Genomic DNA, 11,829 nt, shown 5'->3' on the forward strand with positions numbered 1-11,829 from the left:
TGCAAAGCGGGGAAGGGGATCTTTCTCCACGCTTATTAAAACTCTTCTGTGTGCCGCAGCATAAATCCAGTTTGCCAGGCTTGCTTGCCCAGTATTTAACTTCTTCAACCCTCATGAGCTAAGACTCTTGCGTTAGTGTCTGAGACCAAAGACCCTCCCTCAGCCTTTGACTGGCTTTGGGCTTCCTTCATGTGGCCATCATAATTAGACAGTGGCTAACCTGCTGGCCCAAGGAGCCTCCTCCTACTCTCCACAGCCCTGTCATGTCACAAAGGACTCACACGTAGTGCCAGGCTAGAAGAACAGTCTGGAAGGAAAGCCCGTTGTCAAACAAATCATCATTCTGGGAACACAAAGCCACAGGGACCCTCGGGGTGCTGCTGACACTGGGGCAGGCTGCATCAGAGAGCCTTGTCTCCTGTGTGGCACCAAAGCCCCAAGTTTGGAGACAGAAAGCTGGCTGCTGGCCAGCAGCTGCAGCGGACACCTTATCTAAACAAAGGGCGAGGGCATGGAGTTATGGGAGGAAGGGAGTGGGTGGACGCCGCGTGGGTGGTTTCGTGTTGCTTTTCTTTCTTTTCTTTTGTAGTCTTGGGTTCTCTCTCTCTCTCTCTCTCTCTCTCTCTCTCTCTCTCTCTCTTCCTTTCGTTTTCTTCCTTTCTTTTCTTCTTTTAATCTATTCAGTTTTGTAGTATTCAACAACCAGGCGCTTGCCAAAACCTGGCAGCGATACCCACCCAGCCGTTTCCAGTCCAAACAGCCCCTGTCAACTTTTACAACCCTTCGCTAAAACTCCAGGCACGTCTCTTATTTACCCAGGCTGTCTGGCCTTCCATTTGTCACGTGTGTGTGATCCCTGTAAGTTGCTTCAACTTCCCCCTCTGGCCCTTCGAATGCCAGTAAACGCCCAGGCCAATTTAAGCCGGGAGGTGTGCGGTCCTTCATCTCTCAGGCGCCTGCACTGTTTAAATGTCATTTTCGTCTCTGTTCAGTTTAGGACCCGAAGGAAGAGGAAGACTTCTGCATTGTGAAAATTGCTCTCTTTTCGCTGGAACCCATTGTTACTAAGAATAGCCTCACCCATCAAAGAGCCACGGCATGGCCCCTGCCTGCAGGGGTGGGGTGCACACATGCATGACTCAAAGGGGACATGGCTGGCCTAGGTCAGTGGGTGAGGGCCACAGCCATAGTCACTCCATGTCTTGGAACCGTGCTTATGTTCTGGCCTTTCATTCTTTTAATCCTTTACACAAACAGTGTGTGTGTGCATGAGCCTGCATCTCTCTCTCTCTCTCTCTCTCTCTCTCTCTCTCTCTGTGTGTGTGTGTGTGTGTGTGTGTGTGTGTGTGTGTGTCTTTGAAATCATCCCAGCCAAAGGGGGTGGGGGTTTCCTGGCTGAGCCTGACCCGGTGCAATGCCGAATATATTATTTCTTTCAGAGCGTGGCTAGCACATCTACACGTGAATCACAGATCAAACACGGCCAGCAGAAACAATGACGGGAAGCAGAGGCAGAATGAATCAATTCCTTGATCCTGCTATACCAAAAAATTAAAGCGGCGCACTCCTGGGGTTTTTAACCCAGATAAGACTTCAGCCATGGCTGCGTTTCCCATGTTCCTGCCTTGCTCCTTTTGGCTCCCTTTTTCTGTGGATAAAATGCGAACTATGAAGTGAGCAGGGTCGGGTTCTGCCAGTCCATCTGGATTCTTTCAAATGACGTTTCTCCATTCCTTGCCTCAGCGTGCAGGTGTGTGTATGTGTGTGTGTGCGCGCGCACACACACACACACACACACACACACACACACACACACACACCCAATTGTTTTACCTTTCTCCCAGAACTAAACAGGATAGGCTCTACCATTTCTTCCAGCTGAGTGAAAAGGGGAAAAGGCAGAAAGGAAGGGCCTTTCACGATATTGGCTCCTAAAGGGGGAAAAAAAATTCTCAAAGCATAGAAAGTTCTGGTTCCCAGCTTGAGATTCATTCTCCATTTGCTAGGGTGGATACAGCCCCTTCAGTCTCAAAGATCTGTTTAAATACGTAGGTGGTCTGGCTCTAGTCAGCTGGGTTTTATGTCGGCATTGACCCCAGGCTGACCCCAGCCCTGAGGATCCCTCATTGCCTGCTGGCAGAGAGCTGGAGGGTGGAGCTGGTTTGTGAAGAAGGCCAGCCCTCCTCCAGCCTACTGATGGGCCACTAAGGCCACCCTGTCGGGCTGGTCAGCTGCAGCCATGTCCTCTCCTGACCTCTGCTCTAATCCCGAGGCCGCCCTTTATTTAGACACCACAGTCCAGTCTGATCTTCAAGTCCCGGCTTGACTGGCTGGAGTCAAGCCAGGCATGGCCACAGGCTGGCTCCAGAAGGCTTTCTCCCAAGGAGGCCACAGTGGCCTGAGGAGGCAGGCCAGGCCCTGCAGCCTCTGAGGGAACACGACCAAAGAGAGAAGCCATGCAGGTCTCATTCGCAGCCAGAGTTAGAACTCCAACTGTGGTGGATCTGGCTTTGGCCGTGGTGGACTCTTTCTACCCCACCCCTCCCCCCACCCCCCACCGCCCGCCACTGCATCTAGAACAGTCCTTCCCAATCTTCCTGATGCTTCGACCCTTTACATGGGGGTCATGTTCTGGTGACCCTCAACTATAAAACGATTTCATTGCTGCGTCATAAGGGGAATTTTGCTACCGTTCTGAATCGTAGTGTAAGCATCTGTTTTCCGATAGGCATAGGCGACTCCTGTGAAAGTGTGATTCGCCCCTCCCCCAAAGGGGTCACAAGCCACAATTTGAGAGCCACGTATCTAGAGGGAACACTGTGTGAGGCTGGAACACAGACAGACTTGTGGAAGCTGGCCTCGGCGATGATGCAGTCTTGAACCAAGGTAGCCAGCCAGCCACCTTAATTAGAAAGAAGCAAGAACAGAATCACCCATCGCTGGTAGTCTCCAGAGGAAGTATGGCCCTGAGGGCATTGTGATCTTGGCCCAGAGAAGCTCACTACAGCTCCTGTTTCCAGCCACAGTATGTGGTCACTTGGCAATGACTCACTAAGGGCCATTGGAGGACCAGGAGGTACCAGGAGATGGTACCAGGTGCTGGGTCTGGGGCCATCCTGTGGCTTAGATTCTTCCCATCAATCTAGTAAAGGAATGCACAGGCAGGTCTTACCCAAGTCTCACTGATTAAAAATGGAGATGCCAGAAAAACGAGCATCTTATTCAAAGTCGCCTGATGGCAGAGCTGGGACTAGAACAGAGGTCACCCAAAGCCTAGTGTTGTGCCCTCTCTATGGCCTGAGCCACCATGCCCAAGACCACCGAAGCCCCTCTGAACAATTCTAACCAGAGGAAGGAGGTATTTAGCTACAAATATCTAGGGACTTAGTCAGATCGCTCAAGAGCTGCAGGACAAAGGCAGCGCCGTCCCCTTCCTGGCCCGGGGACAGGGCTTGCCTCTGAACATAGACATGCCACCTGGACTTAGCTCTCTCCTCCCAGAGGAAAGGGAACTGAAGACGTGACTTCTTTCTTAGTGACTCACTTCAGAGCCCTGTCAGGTCTCTCAGGGCCTCAGATTCCCCTAAGGTGACATGAAAGGGACTAGGAAGAGGGCCACCACTCCTTGAGGAGTTGTGGAACCAGAGAGCAAGCCTATATAAAAATGCTCGTGGTGAGGGGGCAACGGTTCCACACTCCAGCAGGCAAGTGGCCCCAAGGAGTCTCCTGACGTAAGAATGCTTGGGGGAAGCTTGCCAGAAGCACCACACAGAGGACTCAGCCTGGAAATTCCAATCTGTCACCACATGAGCCCTTGGGAAAAGCCTGGGGGCCCCTGATTTTTCATGCTGTCCAGGAAGCCAAGGCAGCTGGGGAATCCAATCAACTCACCTCTCTCTCTCTCTCTCTCTCTCTCTCTCTCTCTCTCTCTCTCTCTGTGTGTGTGTGTGTGTGTGTGTGTGTGTGTGTGTGTGTGTGTGTGTGTGTGTGTGTGTGACCCTTCCATCTCTCTCTGACACCCTTTCTCTTGGACAACCTTTCAGTCTCTTTCTTCCTCTCCCTCCTTTCCTCCCTCCCCTCCCCCTTCTCTGGTCCCCTGCCCCCTGTGTTTCTCTGTCTCTCTGTGTGTGTCTATGTCACTCTGATTCTCTGTGTGTCTCTCTGTCTCTGCCATTTGCACTCCATTCGCTTCTCTCCCACAGTGGGACCTGACTTCCTGGCTCACTTTCCGCCCCCACCACCCCCACCACCCCTGACAGCCCCGACTCTGTGTCCGCTGCTCCCTTCACCGTATCACTGGCCTCTCCTTGGAGCACACATTGTAGACTACAGGTGTGAGAGTCTCCACACTGGGCTCTGCTTCCCTAGCACTCTTGCCTAAGATCTGACATTAGGCTGCACAGAGAAGCAAACGCAGCCAAGTATTTGCTCTCCCTTGTCCTCCAAGAGCCTCTAGTCTGATGAGGAGGCGTTTTGCAGTGTACTCCATGCCGGCATAGAGAACACAGCCTACCACAGTGTGGAACGTAGAGTGACCATACAGATAAGGGTGAACAATCACAGGACCCCATCGCCATAAGCACGGGCCAGGGAGGCTCACCTAAGGCTTTCAAACACTCTCCAGAATGCAGTGCGGAGCCTCCGTGGAAGGTTTTTGAAATCCAAGTTTATCTTTTTGAGAGCTTCCCACAGCTGTAGAGTAGAAAGATTTGAGAAAAGCAGCAAGTTGGACCAGGTGACCTTTTAGGTCTTCCAGCCTCCGGGTTCGAAAGGTCACCAGGCAAAACAAGGAGCACTGTGGGACACTGAGAAGAAAGCAAAGGCTGCCCAGCTAAACGCCATTCCCCAGGGGCAGAAACACTTGGCGGTGAGCAAAGGGCTTCCCTGGGTACTCTGTGCATTTGGGCCCTGTAACACCAGACTGAGGCTCCCTGACAGTGTTGGCTTCCCCACCTCACACACAACAGAGAAGCCGCGTCAAGACCCTTTACTGCTTGGGATATGTGTAGAGCATTCGTCCCCTGCCCCAGCTTGGTCCCGCTGTCCTTCTCTTCCCCAGCTGAGTGGTCAGCCATGGTGAGGGATGGTCAGCCCCTGCCAGGGATCTGAGAGGTGTGATTGTGGCCACACTAAATTCCCCTTCACGGGCTTTCGGCTACAAGCCTGGTGACAGGCTGAGGTGGCCAGCTGGCCCCCGAGCTGAGGGAAGGGGAGAGTTCTGCATTAGAATGCAGCGCCTCTCTCCAGTGTGTCTGGGCCACTCTTGCCAAGCACTGTGTGTAGAACCGCAGGGGACAGGACAGGACAGGACAGGACAAGGTGGCCAGAACCAAGACTCCCAGAAGACAAGGGCAATTTGTCAGGCTTCTGGGAATCACTAGAGGCCACAGGGTCCAGGCTTTGCCCAGGCTGCCTAAAGAGATGAGACAAAGTTCCCTAGCTTTTCTGGAGGGGCCCTGACCAACACCCTATCCCTCTGTGCCCCCACCTTTTTACCTGACTTCCTCTTCCCTACTTTCTAAAGTCCATGAGCAGAAGCTGGCTTCTCTGGTGCCTGCTTGCTTGTGTGCTGGTTATTAAACCCAGGGCCTCACATATGCTAGGTGAGTGCTTTCCCCCTCAGCCGCAAGGCAACCCCCAAGGAGGCAGTTTTAATTCCTTTCTTTGTCCAGCCACAGTTTCAGAGACCAGATCAGTCAATGAAGAGGAGAAACAGGTTATCGGCCTGGGGGGAGTCCCAGATCTCGAGGAGGAAACTACAAGTGTTTCAGGCTCCTGCCTCTTCTGAGTTCACAGTCTAACCAGGCATATAGATAGTATTTTCAGGACCACCCAGCATGCAATCAGATATGGCGGCTAAGTGCTGGCTTAGTAATAGAGGAGAGTACTTCCGGGGAGGTGGGGTAGGGTGGGGTGGGTAGGGGTGGGGGTGAGCTGAGCAGCTGTAGCACCCACGGTGTATTAAAACCCACTGCAGCCTCAGCAGAGCTCCCAGATAGGTGTTAATGCCTGCCCCCTGTTTTTGAGATCAAGAGGGACTGGGAGCCCAGAGAGATTGAGTAATTGACCCAAAGTCACACAGGTGGAAGGGAGATGTGTGCCAAGTGGCTGGACTCCAGAGTTCTGTGTTCTCAGCCACTGGACCAGACAAAAGGAATATAAGAGACAGCTCTTAGTGTCTGCAGCTGCATCCGGATACACTGGGAAGCATAAAGCCCCAGGCCTAGTAGACTCACAGACATCATCAATGGCCTTGGGCGAATTTCGTGGCCTCTCTAAGCCTTAGTTTCCTCACTAGCAAAATGGAGAGAGCAACCTTGCTCTTCTCAGGCTGCCGGGAGAAACAAGGAAGCCCAAGGGTGTGGTGGTCCCTATCCAGGAACTATATGGAGCCGATGCTCACCTGTGGCCATGAGGCACCATTTCCATGCCCTCCTCGCCATGCTCTTTCATGTAACTTGGTACAGAAAGGAGCCAGATGAGGTTGTGGGAGCTGGCGTGGCAGCTAGGAGGATAGGCTCTTCAGGGAGGGCTTATGAAAAGGGCTGGTGCTTATGGTCAAGAGAAGAGCCAATTCCCAGAGCATCTCATCCAGACTTTCCACGCAACCCAGCACGCCAGAACCTTACACAAGGCACCAATCACCGCTGCCTGCCACAGGAATGGTCCAAGGCTCCAGTGATGCTCCAAGTGCTCCACAACTCCAGTACCAAAGGACCAGGGACCTCAGTTAGTTAATGTCCGAAAGAACCTACAACTGAGACCGAAGGTGGAGGGTCAAAGCCCTCAGAGGGAGAGGGAGCGAAGGAGCTACACAAACCCACTTCTCAGGAGCCACTGAGCCTGCCTGGAGTTATCTCCCTACACAGGAAAGCATGCCACCGCCTCCACCCCCTGCAGGGAGATTTGTAGATGGCTCCCTAATATGATTGAGGGCCCTGCCTGGCTGGCAGCCACCAGCCTCACATGCAATTAGGGGAAAACGATGTGTAAAGGAGAGCTGGATCCTGCCCTAAGAGCTGGATCCTGTGCTGAGCTGTGGCAGGCAGACAGACCAAAGCCAGCCCTGGCCTGTGATACAGACCTGTTCTCCCACCTACCTACTGTCTCAGTTTCAGCAACTGCACTGAGGGACGTGGGACCTCTTCAAGCTGCCTCCACACCCCTCCAAGCCCCTCCCCCGCCCGCCTCTGCCGTAAAGTGGTATCAAAGGATCTTGCTCTGAAGCCCAGGCTGCTCAAAGTAACAGCCATCCTCCTGCCTCAGCTTCCTGAGTCCTAGGATTACAGGTGTGAGCCATCAACTCTCACTCTCTACCAGGTTCATCTGTTGGAAAGACCTGCCTCTAGCCTCAGCTCTTCCATGACACTTTGACAAAACCCCTTCCAGCTCACACGCATGCAGGCACATGCGGATGCGTGTGCTCACGCAGGTCACACGCATGCAGGCACATGCGGATGCGTGTGCTCACGCAGGTCACAGTTGTCCTCCCTCTCGTCACATACTCTGTGTAATGTATAGATTGTTACTGAAGAAAGCACCCCCACATTTCCTTCCTTTGCCTGGTCTAGCCTCTAGTTCCAATTGCCTGCTGGTGGGTATCAGATAATCCAAAACGGAATAGTTTAAAGCAACAACATTTCTTTTGCTTGCCGATGCTAAAAATTCCTTCAGGCTTTGATGGAGGCAGCTGCTTTCCGAGTCATCCAATATCACCTGGGGCAAGGGAAGGTTGAAGCTAGAAGATTCCGGGTCCCCTTTCAGCTGCAGAATATCACATCAGCTATTGGTTGGGATCTTGGCTAGGGCTGGAGCCACACACACACACAGACACCTACACAAGGCTTTAGGTGTAGCCTTTCGTACCCTTCTGAGTGTCGCAACCAACAGGTATCCAGAGGGAAACACCCAAAGAAGACCAGGTAGAAGATCTACTTCCTTATATGACTTCCCTTCAGTTGTCACACCGTCACTAGACCACCATCAGCACTGGGCCAAATGGTACACTTCACTAAAACAATGCCAATATCTAATTGGACTGTCTGGGTATACGGCTCAGCAATAGGCTCTGGGTTTGGTCCCACAGCCACTTAAAAAAAAAAAGGCACGGAATGAAACTGTCCAATCAGAAGAGCACACGGAATGGGACATATCAAAACAGCTTCCTTAGCATATAAAAACCACTCTCTTCAGAAAATCTGTCTGCCACATTGCCTATGAGATTATAATGAAACTATATGGCCCACAAGGACAGGTGCCATTTACTGACACAAAGAATTAGTGCTTGTAGAAGGACATGAAGAAGGAGAAGAGATGTGAAAAGGGGAGAGAGAGAGACTTCATCACCAAAATCCAGAGACGGTTGGGCCAGGGGGTATAACTGAATTGGTAGAGTGCTCATCTGCCACCTCAGAGTCCCCAGGTTCAGCCACCATCAGCATGTAAAGTGAACACGGTGGGAAACACCTGCAGTCATAGCACTCGGGTCATGGGGACAGAGGCTGAAGATCACAAATTCAAGGTCATCCTTGGTTACATAGTAAGGTCAAGCATACCTGAGACCCTGACCCAGGGGGGGAAAAATCACAGACATCCCCAGCCCTTGGAACCAGAAGTTGCCAAGAGCTCCTCCAGTCCAATTTCCGTACTCTACAAATGAGATCATTAAAGTCCACATGTACACACGCTATCCCAGACCTCAGAGCCAAGTCGGTAGTATCCCTCTTCTACCCATGGTCAGGAAGGGAGGGTTACTTTACACGTACTTGGGGGCCCACAGTCCTCAGGTCTAACGACAGCCAGGCGTTCAAGGACTATCAGCACTGTCTCAGTCATCTGAGACATGTTTCTCAGGCCTGGTACTTCAGTCTAGATCTCCATCTTTCTGTATAGACCCAACCAGCCTCCGGCTTTGGGCCTGCCCTTCTATGCCCCCTGGCTTGCTGTCAGACCTCCATATGTGAGCTTGTCTTGGGGTACCTCAGCCGTCAGATCCCTCCTCTCATCTCATCTATGGTCAACCTGTCCCAAACAGTATAGAGTCAGGCAAAGAAAACTGCTTGGGGGTCAACCTGTCCCAAACAGTATAGAGTCAGGCAAAGAAAACTGCTTGGGGGCATGAATGGTCTCAGGCCAAAGAAACAGCCCCAGGGCATGGGACAGTCTGGCAGGATGAAAGAGACTAATACCTGCAAAGAAGGACCCCGCAGTTCCATGGAGCTTCTCCAAAATGGTGCCTCTTTCTCGCCACTTCATCCTCCTTCAGCTTCTGGTAGGGGGGGGGGAGGTGTCTCAAGAATAGCACCACCCAATCCAGTGTGTCCCAGACTCCAGAAGATCTAAATAGAGGGGAAGGGAGAACTAGCCATGGCCAGGAGGGCAGCAGAGCCACAGCCAACTCAGCCATGGTCTCCCTCTGAAAGGGACCGAAACAAACGCCACAGTCTTTTTTTTCTTCACCCTACCACAAAGATTCCCTCAGCGTCATTCAACTACCATCCCAGGTTCTCCAAACAGTCCAGCTAACTCCCACCGTATAAGTAGTAAGTCCAAACCATAACGACTTAAAACCAACCACAGTTTTATTACCTTTCATCAATGTGAGGTCTTAAGATTTTGGAGCAGGCCTTGGTTGGGGGAGCCTTCAACATAGCCAGTGTGGCACTGATTAGGGTCACATGTTACCAATTGTCTAAAAAAGTGCCCTGGTGTGCAGAATCCAAAATGGCTCCTCTCAGCCATGTGGTCCTAGTGTCTAGGCAGGGGAGCCTGAGAGGTTGGCTCAACCAGGCCTCTCATTTTCCATGTGGCATTATGATCTCCCCCTGGGAGCTCTCAGGCAGTGCCGTTAAACTTCTGACATGGAGACCAGGGGCTTGGAAAGACCAAAGCAGAAGCTGCCTGGCTTTAAAAAAGACTAAGCAAGGGGCTGGACAGAAGGAACATTGTCCTAAGAGCACATACTCAACTTTCAGAAGACCCGAATTTGAGTGGCTTCCAACTGCCTGTAACTCCAACTGTTAGGGGGTCCTACACCTCTGGCCTTGGTAGGCACCTCCACTGATGTGAGCCTACCTGCCCTCACTCCCCCACCCCACCCCCACCCCACATACATAATTGAAAAACAAAAATAAATATTTCTTAAAGGCTTGTCTTACAAGCCTGGGGGGTGGGGGGGCTGGGTCTGATTACCAGAGCCTGCATTTACAAAGTCAGTGCGCTCATGTATGCTCATAAGCCCAACACTGGAGAGGTAGAGATGGGCTGGACCTCATTGGCTGGCCAACCTAGCCTTATGGGTGAGCAGCAGGCCAGTAAGCAAGCCTGTCTCCAAAGAACCAAGGGGACCGCTCCTGAGAAGCAACACCCAAAGTCTTCTGGCCTCCACCTGAATGCACACACACATACACACACACACACACACACACACACACACACACACACACACACACACACACACACTTAGGGTCTACTTTCCTGTCATGTTTGGCTGTCTCTTGGGCAGGAATTCCATTACTCACCACTCCAGATTAAACAGATTGTGGGTTCATTTGTGTTGAGGTCTTATCCTCCAGGACCTTAGACTGTGACTGCATTTGCAGATAGGGCTTTTAGAAGGGACAATGGAGTCAAAACAAGGCCATAAGAGTAGATCATAATCTGATTAGTTTCCCCATACGAAGGGAATTTGGATGCGCAGACACCAAGAAGCTGTGTGCCCAGAGGAAAGGCCATGTAAGGACCCATTGAGAAGGCAGCCAACTGCAAACCAAGAGGTCTCCAAAGGGCCAACCCTACTGAGACTGCTCTTAGAACTCTGGGAAAGGAGGAGCTATTCTTCAGGGACTTGGAGAGCTAGGTGGATTGCCAGCCACTCACAAGGTGAAGTGGGCATACAGCAAGGACTCAGGGTTCAAGCCTGCAGTGGCCAGGTTTTGACCAGACAACCTCTTGGAGAGCTGAGCAGGTACGGCCAAAGCATATGGCAGTCTGCTTGACCTTGCCACACCCACCATATGTTGAGAGTTGGGGAGGCTTGCCGTCTTGGAGACATGCTTGAAGGGATGGATGAAGGATGCAGGTCTGAGGTTCAGCATCCGGAGCGTCTAGGCATCAGCTGGAGTAACAGATGTTTGTCACAGAGACCACAGTAGGCTCCTCCACGGCTCCTCTCACTCTTCTTGGCAATTTCTACAGTGTCCTGTGTAGCTCTGGGCTCTGTTTCTCCTAGCTTTCTGTGGGATGATAAATTCCATTCTAGTACAAAGCAATCACCCCCTGAAAGGTGACAGCCACAGCAGGAGTGTGTGTGTCAGGAGTGGGAGATGACACAGAGGAGAGGTGACTAGCATCCTTCTGGGTAGTGACCCTCCCTGGATGAGGCAGCTGCACTTACCCCCAGGCCCTGCCAGTCTCTCCTCCCTTGTTTCAGTCAAGCTCCAGTGTGACAATCATTCGCTTAAGGTCTTCTGCTCCTACGTAAACAAGCAGACGCTGGGGACAGTCCCCAAGCTCCAGCCTTGGCCTTGGGCTTCTACCAGAAGACAGCCACCCAACCATAGTGGATTGGATTCCCAGGCTAGGGGAAGAGGGTCCTTTCAGAGATGGAGTGGTCCAGGGCCATCTCCTACTGCTGCCTAGGGGAGAGGCAGTTGGCAACAGATGAGGTTTCTGTTCACGTCATGCTCTCCAGAAGTGTGATGGGGGCCCCAGGGAGCAGAAAATGGAAGAAGGCCAGCCATGAAGCTGAAAAGCCTAGGCCCCAGGTTTCTGAACCCCAACAAGGAACTCAGCTCAGCAGAGCTGTAGGGCAGAGACCACTTGGCTCCA

The sequence above is a fragment of the Acomys minous genome (genome assembly GCF_964271855.1).
Source record: "Acomys minous genome assembly, chromosome: 7".
NCBI lineage: Eukaryota > Metazoa > Chordata > Mammalia > Rodentia > Muridae > Acomys > Acomys minous.